At 41.6% G+C, this 24411-nt stretch overlaps 1 protein-coding gene and 1 pseudogene across 1 annotated transcript in view; one reads left to right on the top strand and one right to left on the bottom strand.

Annotated features, from left to right (window-relative positions):
- The window catches only part of LOC132972003 (NACHT, LRR and PYD domains-containing protein 4-like), a 71386-nt gene that overhangs the window by 26068 nt on the left and 20907 nt on the right, over positions 1–24411 (bottom strand). The window lies entirely within an intron of this gene.
- On the top strand, positions 17901–23372 carry LOC132972033 (gastrula zinc finger protein XlCGF57.1-like; annotated as a pseudogene).

The following is a 24411-nucleotide window of genomic DNA, read 5'->3' as shown; positions in this document are numbered from 1 at the left end:
TCCTAGTGGAAGGAGCTATGTAAAATTACTCCTCTAACACCCTTTGGAGGACAGATGAACAAGTTATAATCACAGCCCCAGGATTATCTGCCTAACATTCATTTCTAGAATAATTAGATTCAAGGATAACCCCTGGTATAGGACTCTAGATTACCCCCAGAGATGGAATAACTGTGAACTCCCCTCGCTAGGATGTTAGGTATGTATGAAGTGTGTAATATAAATCAGTAAGACAAGTGTGCCGTGGTGTGACTGCTCAAAACTTACCTTCCGAGGTACACAAGGTCCTTAAAGGGAACTTCCAGTCTTTGTGGTGTAAATGATTTCAGTCAGAAAATGATTTCAAAAAGTTTCCAAAAATTTATTTAAAAATTTCAAATGATATTCCAAATGCAAATACAAAACAGTAAAAGATAAAAAAAAATGGAGAAAAAAAAAGCAAAACTCAAAGACCAAAGTCTAAACCTGTGAGTGTAGACACTTGAGAAGATCTTGGTCTAAGAGTCCCAAGAATGGGGATTCAAAAGTCATAGTGACGTGGAGTCCTTTAGCAGAGCAAAAAAAAGAACCTCGATCAGATTTTCTACAGGGTTTTTATAGCCAAAAAGTCTTTATTTTTTTCAAGATCCTGTAACACCTCAACAATGCACGTTCGCAGAAACGTGATGCATCCACAGGTCATACCAAGTTCATAACATAGGTGATACTAAGTTCATATGTGGTTTTAGCTTGAAGACCGTGAACCGAGCAGATACTCAGAAACGCTATATGTCTACGAGCTCCTATGTGGTTTTGCTTCAATGTATGGCACACTTGTCTTGACCTCACAGGTGCGTAGGCACTACGAGTGTGTGTAAGTTTAACAGGAAAGGTTGAAAGCAGAAAAAGGCTATGACTTTATGACCTATGTATTAAATGATGAAAGAATTAAATGATAATAAATGAAAAGAGACAAAAACAAATTCCACAATTGCATAACTCTTTCTGATCTTTCAACAATGTTCACACTACACCGCCTGTATTTAATTCTGGGAACCAGGGTGATATCAGTGACATAATTCAGAGACAAAACTACACTACTACTCTACTGGTTCAGCAAAATCTGTCTTCTACCCTGCCATCAAGAGACCTTCCTGTTTATGACGGTGATCCTTATATGAAACTTTTATCAGGTCATTTGAGAGAGGAGTGGAACAAAAGACTGAAGACCACAGTGACTGCTTACATTTCCTTGAACAATACACAAGAGGGAACGCAAAATATAATGTATATAATGCACTTCTTGTCAAAAGTGACAGGTCTATTGTTCTCATTGTTCTGTTTGGACCAATGAGAATGCAGCATTAGGATCAACCCCCTCCCCCTTTTCATCCAATGAGAATGCAGCATTAGGATAAGTCCCGCCTCCTGTCCATCCAATGAGAATGCAGCATTAGGATTAATCCCGCCTCCTGTCCATCCAATGAGAGGCAAGGTTACCTCATCATTCTTTTGCTCAGGGGGGGTTGACGAGACGCAACATTGTCTAGTTTTTTTTTTAATCTATACTTTTTTTAATCTTTTTAACAACCGAATTAAAAAATATATTTACAACGGATCGAAAAATAAACTGCAACGATGCGTTGTAAACAGAGTGAAAAAAGACACACCGGTTGGTTCTAGTACCGAAGACTAGGTTTTTATATTCTTTATTTTTTAATCTTTTTTTCAACCGAACTAAAAAATATATTTACAACGGATCGAAAAATAAACTGCAAAATATAAAAATGTTAAAAAGACGGCCATTGATGGAACTACGGGGTGATGGAGAGGTGTGAATCCGTGCGAGGCTCTCCGGTTTGTGGGAAGAAATGAAAAGAGCAGAGACCACAAACAGAAGCGGTCCTCGAGAAAAGGGGAGTTGTGTAAAAAATACAATGAAAATTAGGGTTCCCACATCATACAGGTTTTGAAGAACGAATCCTTCCGTCTCGTCTTGGTATTATAGCAGACATACAACCCGCTGCGCATACCGGTTCTCATAACTGCTAGGTCAAAGGTCGCCACCCTTTTTAGCGTTATGCTGTGTGAGAAACAGAGAATAATATACATATCTATATAACGCAGAGTTATACCGTATGGGAAAAATCTGCAAATAATAGCTAAGAGCGAAAATGAAATGTTATAAGAGAGAGTGTGTAAATATACCGGAACCTGTTCAGAAGACATCTGGAGACAACTTCTGCTACGTGACAGAAACCCTGAAACGTTCTTACGATGTACATGAACCAGCCCTGTAAGTTATATTTATTTATTTTATTAATTTTTTTGCTAACACGTAATTTGGGACATATTTATGATATAATGACATTTTGCAGAAATCGTAAAAGACTATACTCTTGAAGAACTGGAGTTTGTCTTCGATCAAGTGTGTTATTTTATTTTACCACAAATTCTAGTGTGTTTTTACATTATTATTATATATTTTTATTTATGTTTCAGTGGAAGGTTACCCTTCTCCACCCCCGCCGTCTCCTCCGCCTCCAGAACTCCTCAACACACCTGATACACCGGCCGGACACCCCATCCTAACCGGTCCGTCAAACGCTGTTGCCACTCCGCCTGTTGAGGAAGATTCAACGCATCAACCAGGAGAGCCTTCACCCGAGCCAGCGGCTGCATCAAAACCCGCTGACGGCAAATGCTATTGTCGTTCCGTCAAGAGCTGTAGAAGGCCCGCCTGTTGAGGGAAATTTGGCGCAACAACCAGACCCAGGCCCAGTTCTCGCCGGTCCATCAAGCCCCGTTGTCGCAGGTGCATCATCAGATGATAGAGAAATCCCCGCTAAACGAGAAGAGAGAGAGACGGCCGCCCGTGCTCCAAGCAGCAGCCGGCCGAAAAAGACAACAAGAAGACGGGACAGCTCCACCTCTGCATCGAGATCCTCCTCATCCTCCTCCCGGGACCCGAGTGCCGACAGTACCCGCGGGCGCAGACGCTCCAGGACCCCGACTGAGAGTAGTTCGGGATCGGACTACGATATTCGCAGAAACCGTAAGTTCTTTTTTAAACTTTTTTTTATAGGGTGTGTTATATTTTAAACATTAGATCTGTAATATAAATGTATATATTTATTTATTTATTTATTTATTTTTTTTTTTAATCCAGGACGCCGACGGAGAGTGAGACGAGACAGGAGGAGAAGCCGTTACACCCACGTACCATGGGGTCCTGTCTGTAGATATTGCCAAAACTTCCAAAGGGTTCTAGAGTACTTTTGCAACAACAACAACGCAAGAAGGGGTATTATGTTTTAATGTTTTTTTTTTTTTTATTATTATTATTTTTTATTAGTAAATCATGGCTCCTCATGAGGACCCATTTTTAGCTTTAAACAATGCATTAGAGGATTTGAATCATGCTCATTCCATTGTCGAAAGTTTAGATCATTTTCACTCGTTGTTAGAGACTGTCAGCTTAGAGAATGAAACCTCCAATTCATACCTCTCAGAGCCCTGCACGCCTTCACACAGGGCCGCACGCTCTCCCAACAATGAACCCGACCCTAGAGTATCACAAATAGAACGCTTCAGAGATTTAGATGATGCCCTGGAGCTTTTGGAAATTCAGACAGGGGGTAACACGGAGCAAATCCTATCACCCCGTCCCGTCTCCTCTGTAGATGGAGAACGCTTTCTTGACCCTTTAACCCAGCATTATCACCGCCTCGGTCGCGAACACCGCAGCAACAATGGGGAGATGAGACAGTTGATGGAGTTCCCCAGAGGGATCCTCTACCGCAGTCTCAACCCGTTGTAGTGATTCGTGATAGATTTAACAACGTTGAAATAAGACAGATATTAAGGTTTCCCACTCCTTCAGGTGTGGCTGATTACGGAGATTTCTACGGCAGTGTCATGGGTACGGCGCAGGAACTGTGTGACAGAATTTTTTCCCAAGTGCAAGCGCAGGATATTATTCAAATGGAACTGAGGGGACAACACTTTAGTAAGAACGTGTCCCGCTTAGCGAGAACAAACGAAGATGACACAGGTCTTGCAACTTTTCAAAACTTGTTGGATGAACTTGTTCAGTCTAATATGTCACTCATGACCGATCAGGATCTAGAATTAGCGGTTCAGTTGATTCGTAATCCGCGTGGTGCAGGTCGTATAAAGTTGGATTCTATGTTAGATAACGAAGTAGTGCACAGGACGAGGAGGTTTCTCTACGTTGTAGATAACCCAGACAACAATCTGTGTTTTGCCATTAATCTGGCTCTCCTGCTACACCCGTCCATCAGTCACAGAGAGGCTGAGAGAATAGGGGCAGAGTTTCAGAACAGAGTGGGATTCACAGATCACAGAGATGTGAGTTTTAGTGATGTGTCACTCTTTGAAAAGGCTTTAGACTGTAAGATCGTAGTGTTTTACAGAAATAAAGGCAGCCGCACCCTCGCTAAATTTCACACAGCAACTCCCAAAAAAGACAAAACAGCGTATCTTTTTCTCCATGAAAATCATTACTATGGCATAAAAAATCTAAAGTCTTTTTTGGGCACTTCTTATGTCTGTAAAGAGTGCTATACAGGATACGACAGCGTATGCAGCCATCGCTGTTGGGATCACTGCTCTGTGTGTTTAGACCCCCGGTGTTGTAAACTGACATTTCAGCCCGTTTCTTGCGCAGACTGTCACCGTACGTGTCGTTCGGATTACTGTATGAGAAAGCATAAAGAGCAGGTGGATAGAACAAGCTCGGCCCCGCGAGAAACCGCCGTCAAACGCAGCCAATGCGATTTGTATAAACAATGCCAGAAATGTCACCGTTTATGGTACACAGGGGTTGACGGCGGGTGTAAACCCCACGTGTGTGAAAAACTTAAATGTAAAATATGTGGAGAAAAAAACCACCAGTGTTTCATTCAACAGTTAAAACCCGACAAAGATCACAACCAAAACATTGTTTTTTACGACTTTGAAACATATGCAGACGAGAGATCCGTGCACAGACCGTTCCTGGTGTGCACAAAATCCTTAAAGGGAGAGAAATGGAGCTCTTGGGGCTCTTCGTGCGCCACCGACTTTGTTCTGCGTTTCAGAAACACATCCTATCGCAACGCTGTGTTTATAGCGCACAATTCAAAAGGATTTGACGGGTACCTAGTTCTCAACGCTATGGTAGCTCTAGGAATAAAACCTTCTCTTATCATGCATGGGAGTAAAGTAATCTGTTTTACAGAACCAGATTTTCAACAAAAATACATAGATTCTCTGTGTTTTTTAACTATGCCTCTTTCAGCAATGCCCAGGGCTCTGGGTTTTGAAGATAAAGTTAAAGGCTATTTTCCTCACAGATTTAGCTCAAAAGCGACTTTGAAGTACGTGGGTCCCTATCCCTCATCCCAAGCCTACGGCACAGAGCGCATGACGGTAGAAGGCAAACTTAAATTTGAGACGTGGTACGAGCAGGTACGTCACGGCGTGTTTAACTTTGCAAAAGAGTCGCTCCTTTATTGTGAAAATGACGTCAACATTCTCGCAGAAGCCTGTACAACATTTAGAAAAGGTTTCATTGAGGAGACGGGAGTAGATCCATTTAGTCGCTCCACTATAGCCTCGGCTTGCATGAAAGTATTTGTCACTAATTTTCTGACCCCAAACTCGTTGGCCATACCTTCACCTGACCACCACAAAAGACAATACAGATCATTCTCACACTGCAGCATACAATGGTTGGAATGGGTCTCTCAAGAAGAAGGTATCTTTATTCGCCACGCGCTTAACGCGGGTGAAAAACAGCTGGGGACCTACTGTGTAGACGGTTATGCAGAGAGGGGGGGCGATAAGTATGTGTGGGAATTTTTAGGCTGTTTTTATCATGGCTGCCCTCAGTGTTTTCAACCGCAGGACCGCTGTCCGCTCACCCACACCACATTCGAAGAGCTTCATTCGAACACCATGAGGAGGTTGGAAACGCTACAATCTGTGTATGGGGTAAAAGTGATATTTATGAGGGAGCATAGATGGAATGAATTGAAAAAAAGTGACGCGAGCGTGAAAGAGTTCCTCAGGCTTTACGACCCCCCGCAGCCGCTCCTTCCCCGCGACGCTCTGTATGGGGGGAGGACCTGCGCTGTGAGACTGCGACATACGGCAGAACAGAATGAGAGCGTGCGTTACGTAGACGTCACGTCTCTCTACCCGTATGTAAACTGTAGCTTCCCTTATCCTCTAGGTCACCCGGAAATCATTTACAGAGATTTTAAAGATCCGAGCGCCTACTTTGGGTTAATCAGAGCCATGGTGTATCCGCCGAGGGGTTTGTATTTTCCCGTGTTACCTTACAGAACACTCGCTGGTAAACTGGTGTTTACACTGTGCCGCACTCGCGCTGAGTTGAATGCTCAAAGCGGACCCTGTAGTCACGACGATGAGGCCAGAGCGATAAAGGGGGTATGGGTCACTCCCGAATTTAACAAGGCTCTGGAGATGGGTTATCGCCTGTCACAAATCACAGAGGTCTGGCATTTTGAACGTCGCGACGATTCAATCTTTTTAAAGTACATGCAGATGTTTTTAAAAGGAAAGCAAGAGGCTTCGGGTTACCCTCCCGAGGCTGTAGACCAGGAGAGCAGAGAAAAATACATCAGGGAATATCAAGAGCATCAGGGTATCTTGTTGGACGCTGACAAAATTAAACCAAATCCTGCCAAAAGACAAGTCTCTAAATTATGCCTCAACAGTTTTTGGGGAAAGTTTGCGCAGAGAAGCAACCTCTGCCAGACGGTGCTCGTTACAGAGCCTGAAGAGTTTTTCTCTTTAATGCTTTCGGAAAAACACTTTATCAGATACTTTTCTTTTCTAAACGACAGAGTGGCTCTGGTCCAGTGGATCTACGGCGAGCGGTACATTGCCCCTCCGAATAAAGTAGACAACGTGTTCATCGCCGCTTTCACGACGCCGTACGGGCGTCTAAAATTGTACGACTATTTACAACGAATGCAGGAGAGAGTGCTTTATTTTGACACAGACAGCCTCATTTACACGACTAAAACAGGAGAGAATACGCTGGAGCTGGGTAATTATCTGGGGGACTTGACGGACGAGTTGGGGGGAGACACCATTCAGGAATTTGCAGCCGCGGGTCCTAAAAGTTATGTCTATCAAACAAGAAACAACAAAGTGGTTTTGAAGGTGAAGGGTATAACACAGACGCACGCCTGTTGTGAGAAAATCAACTTTGACAGTGTGAAAAAACTGGTGGAGGGTTTTGTGAAGCGTTCACGCAGACGACACCCTGCAGCGCAGGGTGCAGACATGGATGAGGAGCAGGAGGATGAGGAGGAGGAGGGGTTTTTTCTTGAAACCCCCCAACAGGGAATTCAGCGTGATAAGAAAGGTTTCCTTCTCAAAAACACGTCATTTCAAAAAAGGTTTCGTGTAGTGTTTGACAAGAGAAGGCTGCTGCCTAACGGTCATACTCTGCCTTTCGGTTTTTGAGGGGGCAGAAAATGTCACATATGTCTGAAGAAATAGAGTTTGATCCTAGATTGTGTGTTCCCTTTTCATGTCAGATTGTAGGACCTAGTGGTTGCGGGAAGACCCATTTTCTAAAAAATGTTTTAGAAAAACTGCAAAGATGTTATGCAACGAGTCCCTGACAATATTGTATGGATTTATACTCCTTGTCAACCGATGTATGATGAACTGCAACAAAATAATAAAAATATTAAATTCATCGAAGGACTGCCTGATTCTTTTGACGACCCTGATTTGTTTCCCCCTCATCGAACTCACCTCGTTATATTGGACGATGTGTTATTACAGGCTGCTGAGCATCCTGAAGTGGCAAGAATTTTCACGCAATACAGGCATCATAAAAATATGAGCGTGATGTTGCTTACTCAAAATCTTTTTTACAAAGGTAAATACAGTCGCACCATCAGCTTGAACACCAACTACCTGGTGCTCTTTAACAACCCGCGAGACAAGCTGCAGATCAATGTGCTGGCTCAGCAAATATTTCCAGGGAGAAAAAGCTTTTTTCTTCAGAGTTTTGAAGACGCCACTCAGAACCCCTTTTCATATTTAGTTGTAGATCTCACGCCGAGTTGTCCAGAGCGCTACAGACTAAGAGCCGGCATACTGCCTCATCAGTGGCCCGTGGTTTATCTGTCTAAAAAATCTGCCTAAAAATGTCTGAGCGCATAAAAAGGAACGCTCCTCTGTTGAGCGCTTTATGTCACTGCACACCTCGGAAGCGGAGAGATATTCTCCGACGCTGCTCACCAGACTTTCTTCAGTGTATCAGTGAAATCTGTTTAAATCTATTAAAGGGAAACGTCCCTCTCACGCCCTGTCAATATAAGAAACTGAAAAAGCAGAAAAAACCATCAGACTGCTGGCTGATAAAAAAAATCTCTGAAAAACAGACACGCTGCTTTGGTGAGACAATCGGGAGGGTTTCTTTTACCGTTGCTCTCTGCCGTGGTGCCTATATTAGGTCAGCTTGTAGGAGGTCTGGTGAATAGAGGATAACTTTGTGGACAGATATGGCAAATCAGCAAAAAGCAACTCAAAAGATGTATCTGCTGAACGCTCAGCAAATGAGTCGTCTGACTCATTCAAACCCTATGCCCACGATGGTCGGTGAAACCCAGACTCAATCGATGAGACGCACGGCTGAAGGTGATTTGGATGAACAAATGAGGGCTGTGCTAAACGAACCTGGACTAAATCCTTATAAAAAAATACAACGCGCTGTTGCAGAGATATCTCGCATTTATCAAACAAGATGTAAAAGACAAGAAAAGTCACACAAGACTGTCTAACGAAGAAGAAGAAGAGGAGCAGCATCAACAACGGCAACAACAACAACAATGGGCTGATGAGACATTTGATGAATTGTTACAATCCATCCCCAGAGGGATCGAAAAAATGCCTCTTATATCTTGAGAAAAATGAGTAAAAACGGCGAGACGCTGTGGACTGACAAGAGTGAATTTGTTTACAAGGGAAAAGTGATCAGAGGCTCCCATATGATGGATCTGATTAAACACCTGTCATCATCTTACAAAAGAGCCCAGAGATCTGAGCCCAAGGGGTGGTTGATTTTTAAATACTCTGAACGTGTTAAACATCCCTCTATCCACCGTGAACAACCCCGATGCTCGTGAACAATACCGCAGACTGATGTCGGACGAGGAGCGAGGGTCAAAGAGAACAATTGTTTTATCCCCAAAGTGGAGCACGCCTATGACCGAGAGGGCAGGCGGTGGAGAAGAACAAGAAGGAGAAGTTATAGTCTCGTCATTTTTTAATTCATCCTCTTTATACAACGCTAAAACATTTTCAAAACTTTGCCCGCAGGCTCTATGAAATAAATAATAAACACAGTGTTGACCGCAGGCTGAAGAGAAGGTATGCTGCAACTGTCTGTTGTGATATAAAATAGCGCTGGAACGGTCTTTTAAAAACTGTAAAATGTGTTTAGGGTAGTGAGAAAAACGAGGAGGAAATCCAAATGAATCAAAAAAAGTTGCCGTTCCATCTTTCTCTAGGGTTAAGGCCAGCCAGTGCTCCCCCGGCTCATGCGCAGGGTGTGTGTTGACGATGAAGTAGGCGGGGGTTTTAAAAGATGACGTCAGCAGCTGCAGCTGATCCGAGGCCCACACTCCACAGAAAGCATCTTCCACCAAGCGAGTCATTAGACTCTCTAGTTGATGGCTGTTCATGTTCTTCTTTTTTTAGTAATAATCCACCATGACCTGCCTTTTAGAGTTGATCTCCAAAATAGACTCGTAGCAGGCGTACACAATCAGTGTAGTGGTCTGAGGTAAAGGGACTCTGAATCTCATCTCCAGCCTTAAATTCCCGTTGGAGACGGGGGATAGGGCGTCAGCATCCTCCCCGGCGTTGAGATTAAAGACAAACAGAGAGTATCCTTGTTCAAACTCTCTCCTGTTGATGCTCAGAGGTAAATCCTTCAAGTGTCTCCCTGTAGCTGTAAACATGTTGTAAAACTCTCTGACAGACACACTGTTGTTAAATTGAGGCTGAAAAGCTTTGGCCGGCACCTGTCTTCCATCCTGACACAAGGCCAGGTATTCCACATCGTTATGGATGAAATTGAAAGGAGACAGATCCCTGCTCCCCGTAAAAGCTTTGTGGTGTACCATGCCTATCACCACATACTTTGGCATTGTACCCAGAAAGAGGTTCTCCTGGTTGCATATCCTCGAGTTTTGCGGGATGGAGTAGGTTTTCACGTTCACCCGTGACAGAGGGTAGAGAGCGTTGCCCTTCATCAAGGCAGCGGCGTGACCCAAACGCACGGGTGGAGAAACGGTGACTTTTTTTATAAACAGAGCAGCCCCCAGTATTTTCAGACGGTAGGTGCTGTTGGCCGCGCCCATGAGACAAAAGGAGTCGGACGCTCTGGTCAGCTTAATTCTCAAGTCCACAGAGTTCAAAAGGAGCCTCTCGCTGAATAATATATCAGCGTGGAGAGGTCCCAACAGGTGGAGCTCTCTGGACTGCTCTGTAAATTCGGCTCTGTTGCGTAGACCGCGATTGGGACCATTGGTTCCCCATCAAAATCTTCGAGTTTGTAAACAGGGGGTAGACGAGGAGTGCATTCAGATACAGTAAACAGCTCGTCGGAAAAGCTCTGTTCGTACTTTTTATCAAACACACCTCTCAGTTTAGATATTCTCACCAGATCCCCCTGCTTAAAATTAAGCTTAAACTTTTCTTTGTAGCGGAGAGGAAAAGAACCATACAGGTTTTGAAAAACTTGAGGAGTATTTTCAACCGTGACCTGCACAGGGGTCATTTTTATACTCTTGTGGTAGCTGTTGTTTGTTGAAGCGTCTCCTTCAACAGCCTTTTGTTCACAGGTTCAAAATGTGACATGTAGAAGAAGTCGGGTTCTTCGTCCAAGCACGGGTGCTGATGCTGGCTAGGATGACTCACCACACAGCCGTTGGAAATCTCCTGTCGATACAACTTCAGTACGTGGTCCAACACGTACACCACCACAGCTTTCACCGTGTTCATGAGAACGGCTGACAGATGACCGTCAGTCTCATTCTCTTTGTTGGCCTCCGAGTCGTCCTCTGAAACGTCCTCTGATTCGTCCTCTCGCTGCTCAGGAGATGGCGGGGTTGATGGTGATGCCGGTGAATATGCAGGAGGTGGCACCGGTATTAGCGGTTGAGGTTCCGCCGGTGGTGATGGTTGAGTCGAGCAGAGACCCTGGCTCGATCTCTTCCTGCATGGTTGATGGTAGAGAAGAACAAGAATGGTACGGAAGCTCAGGCTCCGAAAAAAATTTCAACAAGTTCTTGCGACACTCTGGAAAAGGACTACTACTACTAACCCTTCTCCGTGGTGAAGCTGTACGCTTAGGTTTAAGTGCCAGGATGGTTGGTCTTGGCTGTCTACGCGTCGGCGACGGCGTTGACTCAGGGTCAGAAGGAGGTGGTGAAGGAGGAGGAGTGGGCTGCAGATTTTCCTGAGTGAGTTCCATTGTCTCGAGGCGGGCCAAAAAAAAAGTACTTGTAGATACAAATTCTCGTGTCTTTTAAACACTTCAGATGGTGGGGAGGAGGAGGGCTAAGTTCCTGATTGGCTGTTGTAGAGAAGATGGGAGTGTCTACGGTTTACAAAACCGTCTTCACCCTCATTATATCGCTGAAGGTTCGGCTGATAACATATAGCTGCTTAACATTGCGGTCTTCTACCTCCATCACTTTCAACCATTCCTCGAGAGGAATGCGCAATGTTGGCTGAAATATCCCACATTCGCTGCTAAAGTACTCCAGGACAAAATACTTGGCGGTCTTCTCTGCTTCTGTACACATCTGATGGCTAGCTCTAAAGTACCATTTGCCGGAGACTGAAGTTTTGGACTCCCACACCATGCTGGATACAATTCTTTCTCCATTTTCACCATTTTGAGGGGCTTCTGGCTTTGATGTTGTTGATCCAAACACGCACAAGATAGACCAATCTGTGGAGGTAAGGTTGGCCTTAAACTCTGTCGAAGGGCTATAGATCTCCCCTTCTCGAAGCTGATAAAAACAGGCTTCTTTAGAGCTGTAGTTGAACGAGTAACCCCAGCAACCACCATATAACAACGGCCAATTTTTATGGAGAAGCATAGGCGGGGGTGCCTGAAGGCGGCATAGATGTGCTATACGTTTCTTTGGACTTCCCCATTTTTCCTGAAACCATGTCACAGGAGTTTCAGAAAGCACCCTGCTATCTCGTTTTGTAGAATCTAGTTTCCATCGCATCGCTAAAGATTCTGATACTAAAGAATCCTCGGGTGTTTCTGTGTGTCTTTTTAACGGTTTCTATTTACAACGCATCGTTGCAGTTTATTTTTCGATCCGTTGTAAATATATTTTTTAATTCGGTTGTTAAAAAGATAAAAAAAAAAAAGTATAGATTAAAAAAAAACCTAGACAATGTTGCGTCTCGTCGACCCCCCCCCCATCAGAAGAATGATGAGGTAACCTTGCCTCTCATTGGATGGACAGGAGGCGGGATTAATCCTAATGCTGCATTCTCATTGGATGGACAGGAGGCGGGACTTATCCTAATGCTGCATTCTCATTGGATGAAAAGGGGGAGGGGGTTGATCCTAATGCTGCATTCTCATTGGTCCAAACAGAACAATGAGAACAATAGACCTGTCACTTTTGACAAGAAGTGCATTATATACTCTCTGACTTGGTCCACAGCTGCCAACATATGCCTCCAGCCCAGGGCTATCAAAGAGCAAAACATCTTCTTAAAGAACATTTTGGGAACGAATATAAAATTGCCACTGCATATATGGACAAAGCATTTGCCTGGACAGCAATCAAATCAGATCTGTTCCTCCAAGGTTGCTGCAAAGCAATGACACATCTCGCCTACATGGATAAAACAGGAAATAAGATCATGAAACTTGCAGCAGACAGCATGGAGGTCAAATGAATGTTCAAAATGAAGGATCAAGTAGCAGGAGGGTTTAAAGCTGTAAATCCAATGAAGGTGGCTGAATCTCTTAAATCAATTGGTGACGGAGTGGACGCACGTATACTTGCAAGTGGGCAGATTCTGGTGGTGTGTAAAAATAGTGAGCAGGTAGGGAAAGCCAAGAAAATAGGAAAAATAGGTGGAAAGAGAGTGGAGGTGACAAACTTAGAGCACAATGATGTGGTGAAAGGGGTCGTATATGGAGTTTGTGCTGATGTGTCAGAGAGGGAAATTAAGGAAAGTCTCAAGGGAGGAGAAATAAGAGATGTCAAGAGGCTTAATGCTCGTGAGTGTGGAAATCCTAATGCGCCTGTGTTGATCACTTTTTCTGGAAAAGTACTTCCAGAAAGAGTGTTTATTGGTTGTTTATCTTTCAATGTGAAGATTTATCAGAGACCACCACTGCGCTGCTTTAAATGTAAGATCTGGGCAAATAGCGATGACTTGTAGGGGATGTCGTAGGTGTGCAAAGTGTCGGGGGAGATCATGATGTAACAATCTGTGAGGTGACTCTCTCAAAGTGTTGCAATTGTGGAAACAATCGTTCAGCATCTTCTCGAGAATGCAATCAGTTTGTGAAAGCAAAACAAATCCAAGAGGTCAGAGACCAGCATACGATTTCTTATGCAGAGGCTCTAAAGAGAGTGGAGGTACCTAACAATATGTCCATGATAGGTGGAGCTGGAGCAACACAGGGTAGGTCCTCTGTGTCTCAGGCCAAATGTCCTGGTGCAGCAAATGAAAATGTGATTATGTTCCGAAAGGAGGCTCTGTTGGCATTTATTGCAGATGTGGTATATGGCACCAGAGATAAGAGGTCAAGATCTGACAAAATCAAGGTTGTGTCAGAAGCTGCAAATTGATTTTTAGGTTTAAGAGACTTTGCCCCCCAAACATTACATACATTCATGAGATCGAGTCAGCCTACAAGCAGTCCAGTGAGGGAGCAAACAGATGAAATGGAGGAAGGAGAGGATTTGGATGATGGTGAATTCTATTCTACAATGATGTGGAAAATGTTTAGTGTTATTATGATGCTTTCTATCATACAGTGGAATGCCAGAAGCCTGATTGCCAATGGACAGGAATTTTAAAAAAATGTATCAGGGACTTTGAGAATAAACCAGGAGACCTGGCTGAAACCTTGTTTTGACTTTGTTTTACTGGGATACGTTTGTCTGCGTAAAGATAGACCTGACAGGTTGGGTGGAGGATGTGCAACATTTATTAAATCAGAGAATCAGTACAAAATGTTAAATATTGATGTTCCTCTTGAGTGTTTGGTCATTGAAGTTTGGAGCTCTAAAGGGAGGATACCAATAATGAACTTCTATAATCCATGCAAGCCACTAGTTCTATCTGAGTTAGAAGAAGTTATGAGTCAAGTAAACCCCCCTGTTATTGGGGTAGGTGATTTTAATGCTCATACCCCACTGTGGGGAAGCCAGGTGAGGGATAGGAATGGCTCAATCATTGAAGAAATGCTAGATAACTGGAATCTAGTAGTCATTAATGATGGAAGGCCAACTAGATTTCATTTAGGAGAAAATAGAGGGTCCTGTATAGATTTAACCGTAGCTTCTTCAGCCTTAGCCAGAGTAGGGAACTGGAATCTTCTGTCATCCAATAGGTAGCGATCATTTTCCCATCTTGAGTGCTTTTGGGAGATCACTTTTAGTAGAAAGGGTTAAAAGGCCAAATAGACTTAATTTTGCTCGTGCTCTGTGGGATGACTTTAAGGAAAAGTCAGCTGCTTCAGTGTTGTTCTGTAGATGAGCATAACGAATCTCTGTGTTCAATGATTATGAAGGTGGCTACAACAACTATTCCAAATCGAGGCAATCCTAAAAAACCTGTTAGAGTTCCATGGTGGAATAAGAATTGTGATCTGGTAGTGGGAAAAATGAAACAAGCTTTTAGAAATCTACATAGAGCTCCTAGTGAAGGGAATCTCATAGAATATAAAAGATTTCGGGCATTAGCTAGAAACACTATAAAGAACGCTAAAAGGGAATGTTGGAGAAATAATTGTGGAACTTTAGGTTCAGAAACACCCATAAAGCAGCTGTGGTTAAGAATTCACAAAATGTCTGGAAAGTATTCTAATTCTTCGATGCCAGTGTTATATGATGGTGAGGTTGAGGCAGTATTAAGCAAGGAAAAAGCTGATATGTGTGTCAAGGTGTTTCAAGATGTTCATAACTCAAAATCACTGGGACAGAAAGGGGTGGAGAAGAGGCGGATGGTATTAAATGCAGAGGAGTGGAAGTTAAATCATGAGGAAATAAATAATCATCCAGGTTATGTTTTTTTTCTATGAAAGAGTTAAAAGCTGCAGCTAAGGCTGGATCTAGTTCTTCACCAGGACATGATGGTGTGTGTTATGAATTAATCAAACATTTGGACGATATAGTTTTAGAGGAGATTTCGAGTCTGTTATCTAACTATATATGGGAAGAGGGCAAACTACCGGCAAGGTGGAAACATTCAGTGGTGATCCCAATATTGAAGCCGGGAAAAGATCCATCTAATCCTTCTTCATATCGTCCAGTAGCATTGACATCAGTAATGTGTAAATTAATGGAAAGAATGGTTACAGACAGGTTAGTTTATTTTCTAGAAACAAATTGTTTCTTCAAACCATATCAAAATGGATTTAGGAAGGGGAAAAATACAATGGATTCGATTACAGTTTTAGATCAGGAAATAAAGAAGGCCATGATTTGTAAGGAGACAGTAGTAGCTGTATTTTTAGATGTAGAAAAGGCCTATGATTCAATGTGGAGGGAGGGTCTCCTTATTCAGTTGTATGATGCAGACGTTTGAAGATGTTTTATTGGATTAAAGATTTTTTGAATAATAGAAGCATTCAGGTAAGAGTATGGGGAAAAAGTGTGGAATCTGAAAATGGAACCCCACAGGGATCAGTAATCAGCCCAGTTTTATTCAATATAATGATCAATTCTATTTTTCGGAACCTTTCTCGTGGGTATGGGCTGTCGTTATTTACAGATGATGGGGCCATTTGGAGAAGGGGAAAAAACACAAGTTATCTAACTGTGCAAATTTAGAAAGCTTTGAACAGTGTGGAGGATTGGGCTGATAAATAGGGATTTAAAAATCTCAGTACCCAAATCAAAGATTATGATATGTGGAAACAAGAGAAATGTTCCTGATTTAAATATTGGTATATAGGGAAATCCACTTGAGAGAGTTAAGGTGTTCAAATGTTTAGGTGTGTGGTTGGATGAAAAGGCAACTTGGAGTCACCATATAGATAAAATGGTCAGTAAATGTGAAAAGATTATCAGTGTCCTACGGGGTGTATCTGGTAGCGACTGGGGAGCAGAAAGAGGAACCTTGGTAATTATATATCAAGCAATGATAAGGCCGGTATTAGATTATGGATGTGTAGTGTTTGGCTCAGCAGATAAATCTAACCTCATTAAACTAGACCGTGTTCAAGCAAATGCCATGAGAGTGTGTTGTGGAGCTTTTAGAACAACTCCCATCTCTGCTCTTCAGGTAGAGGTGAGAGAGCCACCATTAAGGATTAGAAGGAGGAAATTAAGCTTGCACTATTGGTTTAAACTATGTAGCATCAAACAGGATTTCTCAGCCAAGTGTCTCCTCGAAGACTCCTGGGAGTTTGCAAGAAGAGCGGTAAAGGCTCATTTCTTTAGTAACATCAAAAAACTTGCAAGGGATATTACAATTCTACAATTCACTTAGCAGACGCTTTTATCCAAAGCGACATACATCAGAGAGTAAGTACAACACAAATCCATTCAAACACTGATATCGAAGCAGCAGGAGCAATGCAGGGTTAAGTGTCTTGCCCAAGGACACACACGGTTGATAGGCGACGACTCTACCAACTGAGCCAGAGCCGCCCCTGTATTAAATTGGATGCTCGTAGTGTGATGGGATGTGTGTGGTCTCCTGTTCTCTTCTGGTTCCTTCCAGAACCTCAGGTGGATTTTACACTGCTGGATTTTATCCATGAAAAGGATTCTATAGTCTCCGGTGATACCATTAATCAATATGTACAGCAACTAAGTAGGAATCACTTACAGATATTCACTGATGGCTCTCTGGATCCAATATCAAGTAAAGCAGGTTTTTGGAATTTATGTTGTAAATCAAGAAATCCGTAAAAGCATCCGTACCTCTAATACAGTGTCTGTTTTCACTACTGAACTAAAAGCAATCCTATTGGCTGTGAGATGGATAGAGGAGAACAAGATAACAAGATCTGTAATTTGCTCTGACTCGGCAGCAGCTTTAGAGGCGATTAAAAATTGGACATCAAGGAATCGCCCCGATTTCATATGTGAGATATTGTGCTTGTTGTGTAAAATAGAGGATGGGAAATAATATAGTCTTTTTATGAGTCCCCGGTCATTCAGGGGTGAATGGAAATGAAATAGTGGATACATTAGCAAAAGAGTCTCTTAAAAAGGAAAATATAGATTTAGACATATTGCTTGGAAGACCAGAATGTTTTAGAATTATTAAAGAATATGTAACTAATGAGTGACAAAAGGAGTGGAGGGATGAAGAAAGGGGAAGATCATATTTTTCTTTGCAAAAATCCATGCAAGGGGAGAGGTTACATGTTGCAAATAACAGGAAAGATGATGTTGTCATGACCAGATTGCGTTTGGGGCACAGTGGCCGAGCAAAATGTTGAAATATTATAGGCAAACATCTGGATGTATTATGCTCATCTGGGAACTCAGAAAATGTATACCATATTTTGTTTGCTTGCCAGAGGTATAGCAGTGAAAGAGAATAAATGTTTAAAGAGTTTTCAGATTTGGGATTTCAGAAGAAGAAGAAGAAGAAGAAGGCTACATCCTTTATTTCTTCTACTGACTTCCGGCTAAATGGAGGACCGGGTGCAGCATGTTTTCTGAGCTCCGTCTGCTTGTCCCACTTTTACAAATACTTTACCATCCAACTCAATTCTATCTGATCGTATGAATCTCTAATACACCATACCGACGCTTTAACCATAAAGTGCTCCGGAAACTGCAGCATGACGACGGAAAAGAACCTCTCTTCAGCCTGCAGTAGCTCGGAGATTGACGACCACGATGATGTTAAGATGGAGGTCTCTACCGAGAGCTACAGAAGAAAAGACCCTTTCTCACCAGCGAAGAACCCACCAGCAACTAAAAAGAAGGACACTGGCTCAGAGGAAGGTAGGGAAGGAATGAACGAAGTCCTGAACGCAATAAAACAGCTAACTGGAAAAGTGGACACGCTAGGTACACGGATACAGCAACACTCAGTTATGCTAGCTAACATAGATAAAGCAGTTGAGTTCAATGCGGCTCAAATAAAGGACTACAAAGTCCAGATTCAGACTAGAAGCCGAAAAGTGTCAACTTTAAATGTGAACAATGCAGAGTTCATGGAAAGAGTCCTGGAACTCACTGCTGTCGAGTCAGCCCGTGTTTGATTTTTACTGCGTATTTATCAGCGCCTTTACGGTAAACAAGAAGAGAGTCTGTGGACCCATGTGACACTGGACTGGAAGTAAACACTTCAAAATAAAAGCCCGGCGATATATAGATAGATGGATGAGTAGATAGAATGTGATTTTACCTGTTTTAAATTGCACATAAAATCAATGTCTTGATAGGTCTGCAAATAATTTCAGTAACCAGTGAACCAGCGTTATCGAGAATCACAGCTAAGTGTAGCTCCACTAAAGCTCAGAGAGATGAACACATTTAATTCAGGAAAGTTCTTCACAATAAAAGCCCCTATTGTCATCTCTTTGAGGTGCTTTTATTTTGAAGCAGACGTATCAGGAAGTTTGAATCTGTAGAAACTTAACAGAACTCATGAGTGTGAAAATGAAAACTTCAAATCAGATTCAGTTGAAGCTTCAGTGTAGCCTGCTCAGAGGGGAACACATTGACTTATAAAAAGATCTCAGAAGCTCATACAGGGTCCATTTCAAACAATCAATCCATTATTTACACTCTCAGGTTTAGTTGCAGCTAAACATTGGAAACTAACCAGCCTCAAAATAATCAACTCAAATCCTCTTTAAAGCGTTTGTGAGTGAGACAAAGAGCCTGTCAGTATTTTCTTCAATAGTTTCAACACTTTCATTCATGAATCAGCCCATTACTTGAACATTATAAGCCTTGATTATGATACATCATGAAACATGCTGCTGGTTAAAAGAAGGTGTAAACAAAGTGTCATGTTGTCTATGTTGATGTTTTTGTAAAGAACATGTTCCTCTGAAAACACTTCTTCTCACAGTTTTTAGCTTTTCTGTTCTGTATGCAATATTAATTTCCTTTTTCAGTCACAACCTGTTTAATTGATCACCTGAACAAACTACTTGTGGTTGGTGTTAGACTTTGAGAAGACATTTTATATATCATGCTACAAGTTTTAGTCTTGTGTTACAAAACAATCAACCTTTGTAGCAGCAGCGCTATGAGCACCAAAAGTGAACGTGCAGCCCCGGCCTGAATCAAAAACCAAAGAAACTAATGACACATAATACTTCCCTAAGGGTTTGAAATGTGTCCACTTTTTGTTTTAATCGGTTAATTATTTTTCAGAGGAATCGGATAAAAAACAAAAACATTTTGAATTTCCACACGTTTATTCAAAAACAGAACATTAGTTCATTGACAGTGCAAACAAAAGTGCAAAAACAACAGGTTACTGCTTGGACGTCTCCATGAGCTTTGTGAAATGGGTCCTTGAGGGAAGAGTGTAGCCAGGGTTCAAGGTAGGGATCATTGTAGTGAAATTACATCTTCATTTTCAACCGTCGTCAGAGGCCTCATGTCAGCGACAAGCATGTTGAGGATCTGTCAAGACGGATGCTTGCTGTGGTGTACATGATGTTTTCTGCAATGACAAAGATAGTATTAGTATGTAAAACAGCACAATTTACATCAAATCAATAAGCCTTGTTGTTTTAGTTATGAATTATTGTTATGTAAAGGCAAGTAAGTAACCCAAAGAGCACTTACAGAGACAACACACGTTTTTATAATATATATTTATTTACACTCATGCAGGTACCCTAAAAACAACTTATTTACACAAATTTAATTAACTGTCTAAATGTATTTGCATACAGTGCAGTGTATTAACGCTCACCTTATTACAGAAAATTAACACTGGAAGCTTAATCATTACATTATTAAATCATTGTAGTAAGTACATTCATTTTTAATTGTTTATTTATTTACAGCAAGCTGACAAAGTGCTTTAAAAAACACACACCTACACAAATATATTCCAACGTCAACAGAAAATAATATGGGAAAAAAGCAAAGAATATATCTGACAATGTATTGAAAGTGGGCCTAAAAGGCAAAATAATAAAAAGTTTTCTTTAGTCTAAGCTTGTTTGGCGTTGACAAAGTAAAAAGTTTGCTCTACCGCCGTCATTAACCAGCTAACACTAACGTTACTTTAATGAACTTTTCATGCTTGTCAAGCTGGATAAAAAGTAAACACAAGCACCAGCCGAGCAACAAGAGAGACTAACTAACGTTCCATTTTCTTAGTTGAAAACGGAACAAACATGGGATTTTGTAGTAATTTACCCTGCTGTCGAGCTCCCTTCCTAGCCAGCAGTGACTCCGACATGTTTACTTTTCAGGTGCTGCATAATCACTGTGGTGCTCCCGTGCCACGCCATATCGCTATTGCAATGCTTGCAACTAACTCATGTTTTTATGCATTGTGAAGTGCTCCCACACTTTAGAAGATTTCGGTTGAACCGTTCTCTCCGCTCTGCCATGTTTAATATCTGAAATACCAGCTCCGCTCTCTCACGCTCTAGCTCCGCCACGCTGTGCTGTTGGCATGTAAACAGTTCGGCGTGTACGTCACCACAGTCTGCGACATAGGGAGTGACGCAATAATTGCGCGACGCAACGAATCGATAATAACATTTGTTGCCAACACTTTTATTTATCGATTTTTATTGATTTTATCTATTCGTTGTTGCAGCACTACTCTTGTGTATGAGTTATGAACTCTGTATGTTTTTCTGAGAGTCTGAGTGTGTTTTTAATTGTTTTTAGTTTCTGAAATGTTTCTTAAACTGTATTTTGTACAGCACTTTGACTGAAAGCGCCATTTAAATAAAAGTATTAATAAGTGAAAGACAGGAAGTCAACTTTCACCCAGGTAAAAGCCAGACAACTTGTGAAGGATGTCCATCTTTCCTTCATTGATCTCATCCACTGTGACTGACACTGCTTCTGCTCAGAGAGTTACTACTCATTTCATAGCTGTAGAAGCATTTCAAAGTGAGATAGAAAAATCCTAGAAACCAAGGTAGAAAGGTGAGGAGGTTCCTGTGGGGCTGATAGTCTCTGAATTCATTTGAAAGCACACTGTTCCAACTATCGTAACAGATAATCCATTAATCTTCTTCATCAGAATTAAAATAACATCATCCATAGCAACAAGTACACAGGACAGGATAGACATTTAGCATGAACTTATCATGCTTTTCTTGAGCATGTCAATTAAAACATTAAAAGTAGGGCTGTAAACGTTAACGAGTTAATCACAGTGAGATTAAGTCTGAAATGAATGCAAGTTTTTTAATGACAGTAGCTGCAGTGATGGAAAAGAACAGTGAAGTAATATCCCTCCTGTGACACCAAACATTTAACTTTTTGTTGATATATTTATGGGCTTTTGTAGGCCTTTATTTTAGAGATAGGACAGAATCAGAAACCAAGGAGAGAGAGTGGGAAAGGAGCCACAGGTCAGATTTGGACTTAATGATGATGAGGAGAAACCTCAGTCCTCACAGCCTTAGGCTACCGACGCCCTCACTTTTTTTTTACACAACCTCTTCGGCTGGTTTCATTTAATTTTACTTTTTTTTTTACTAAGTTTCTTTTTTCCGTGGTTAAGTTAATATAGTATCTTCAGTCTACAACAAGTTCCTTATTTTTCTTTCAAAATAAAGGTAGGTTTGTATCCAAAAAGGAACTAAAGTAACCTAAACTAAAGACAAAATTACAAAATAAAAGCATTAAAAACTTTTTTTAAAATCCAAAATCAGTGAATTCCAAACATGATTAAAATCTGATCAATTCCAATTAACTATTGATCTTCAGCCATTAAAAATGAAATCATTTGACAGCCCTGATTAATATTAAATATCAGTCTAAGTACCTTTAATGTTTGTTTACTGTGTCCTGCAGATGTCCAGCAGCTGTTGGTGAGTAAAGAAGAGCTTCCACCTGAGCAGCAGGAGTGGAGCCACATTCTGGACCAGGAGGACACTAAGCCCAAACACATTAAAGAAGAACATGAGGAACTGTGGAGCAGTCAGGAGGAAGAACAGCTTCAAGGACTGGAGGAGGCTGATACCACCAAGTTCCCCTTCACTCCTGTCTCTGTGAAGAGTGAAGATGATGAAGAGAAACCTCAGTCCTCACAGCTTCATCAGAGACAAACTGAACAGATGGAAACAGGAGTTGATGGAGAGGACTGTGGAGGAGCAGAACCAGAGAGGCACTCAGATCCAGAGAGATGTTTACAACCAGAGATTGAGGTCAAGATTGAAGACTCTTATGAACCTGAGACTGATGACAGTGATGATTGGCAAGAGACAAGAGAAGATCTGTCAGAATTAAACTTGAAAAATAAGAAACTGACTGGTAAGAGACCACATAAGTGCTCTGAGTGTGGTAAAAGATTTAACCGAAAAGAGCATCTCATCAGACACATGTTAGTTCATACAGGAGAGAAACCCTTTAGCTGCTCTGAGTGCCCTAAAACATTTCACGTGCAAAGTGATCTGACTAGACACAGGACTACTCATATTGGAGAAAAACCCTTAAGCTGCTCTGAGTGTGATCAAAGATTTAACCAAAAAGGAAATCTGTCCAAACACATGATGATTCACACAGGAGAGAAACCCTTCAGTTGCTCTGAGTGTGAGAAAAGATTTACGTCTAAGTCTAGTTTGTCATATCACATGGCAAATCACAGAGGGGAGAAACCCTTCAGCTGCCTTGAGTGTAGTAACAGATTTAACCGAAAAGCTAATCTGATCAGACACATGTTAGTTCATACAGGAGGATATGCTTTCAGCTGCTCTGAGTGTGAGAAAAGATTTACCACTAAGTCAAGTTTGTCATATCACATGGCCAATCACAGAGGGGAGAAACCTTTCAGCTGCCTTGAGTGTAGTAAAAGATTTAACCGAAAACAGCATCTGACCTCACATGTTAGTTCATACAGGAGAGAAATCCTTCAGCTGCTCTGTTTGCAGTAAAAGTTTTACTACAAGAGGAAGTCTGGCCAGACACATGTTAGTCCACACTGGAGAGAAATGCTAATCCTGTGCAATGGTAAAACTAATCCAGAAGAATCCAAGTTAACAACGTCACAATGTGTATTCATAAGTATGTATTAACTAACAGATGTATAACTGCTGTTATAAAGGGATATAAGACAATTCTATTCACAGAAGTCTGTCTCTACTTTTTTGACATTGATGTTTTGTTGCTGACATATGAACCAGTAAGTTGGGAGCAGCTATGACGTTTGAATTGAAAGGGTTTATATGAAACAGTTACAGTGTAAGGATCCTTCTTCTCTCCTGATATCTTCTCTTTTTTCTGTCACTCTGTTTCCTTGGAGGCCTCTGTTGGGTAGCACAAGTTCTTCAGACAGCTCATGACAGCTTGTGTCGAGTGTCTAAAGTCTCTTTGGTAAAGAAAGGGAGTTCAGTAGATCCTGATGCAGAGCGACCACAGTCAGATCAGGTCCAGGTTGATTTCACTGAAAACCTTTAACCCTTAATAAGAATCCTGCAGTCAGAATACAAATAAAGAAAATCACAAACTGAATGACAACACCTGTAGATGTCATCTGCCATTCTGGATTTACTCAACATATTGTTAGAAGAAACAATAGAGATGCATTATAGCCTTCAGTGTATATAACTAAATGGTATATAAACACTTCAATGGTGTGTATATTTGTTGGGTTATCATTTCTCTCTTGGCTTCCTTTTTGCTGCTTCACTGCTTTTTATACATTTTCAGCTAAGAGGAAAATTATTCTTGGATTGGTCTTGCCGCTATCCAATTCCCACGGTAACCTGACTTGTCACCAATCTTAAAACTTTTCTTATTTGCAATAAAAGTAACTACTTTCATTTATCAATATTTCACCTACTAGCAGACCCTTATTCTAAAAGACTGAACACATTGGTTTGGGTTAGGCCACTATAGTAAAAGAGTTCAAAGAGGAGACTTTAATGCAGCGAGGTTACAACTGTTTATTTTGTGTTGTTCTGAAAAGCAAGGAAAATATCTATGAACAAAATTCTTCCCATAAACATTCCTATTATAATTGTAAAGTAAATTGGGG

This window comes from Labrus mixtus, chromosome 3, assembly GCF_963584025.1.
Source record: "Labrus mixtus chromosome 3, fLabMix1.1, whole genome shotgun sequence".
NCBI classification, from domain to species: Eukaryota; Metazoa; Chordata; class Actinopteri; order Labriformes; family Labridae; genus Labrus; species Labrus mixtus.
The sequence above is the reverse complement of the archived record's forward strand: the minus strand, read 5'-3'. Positions and strand labels throughout refer to the sequence as shown.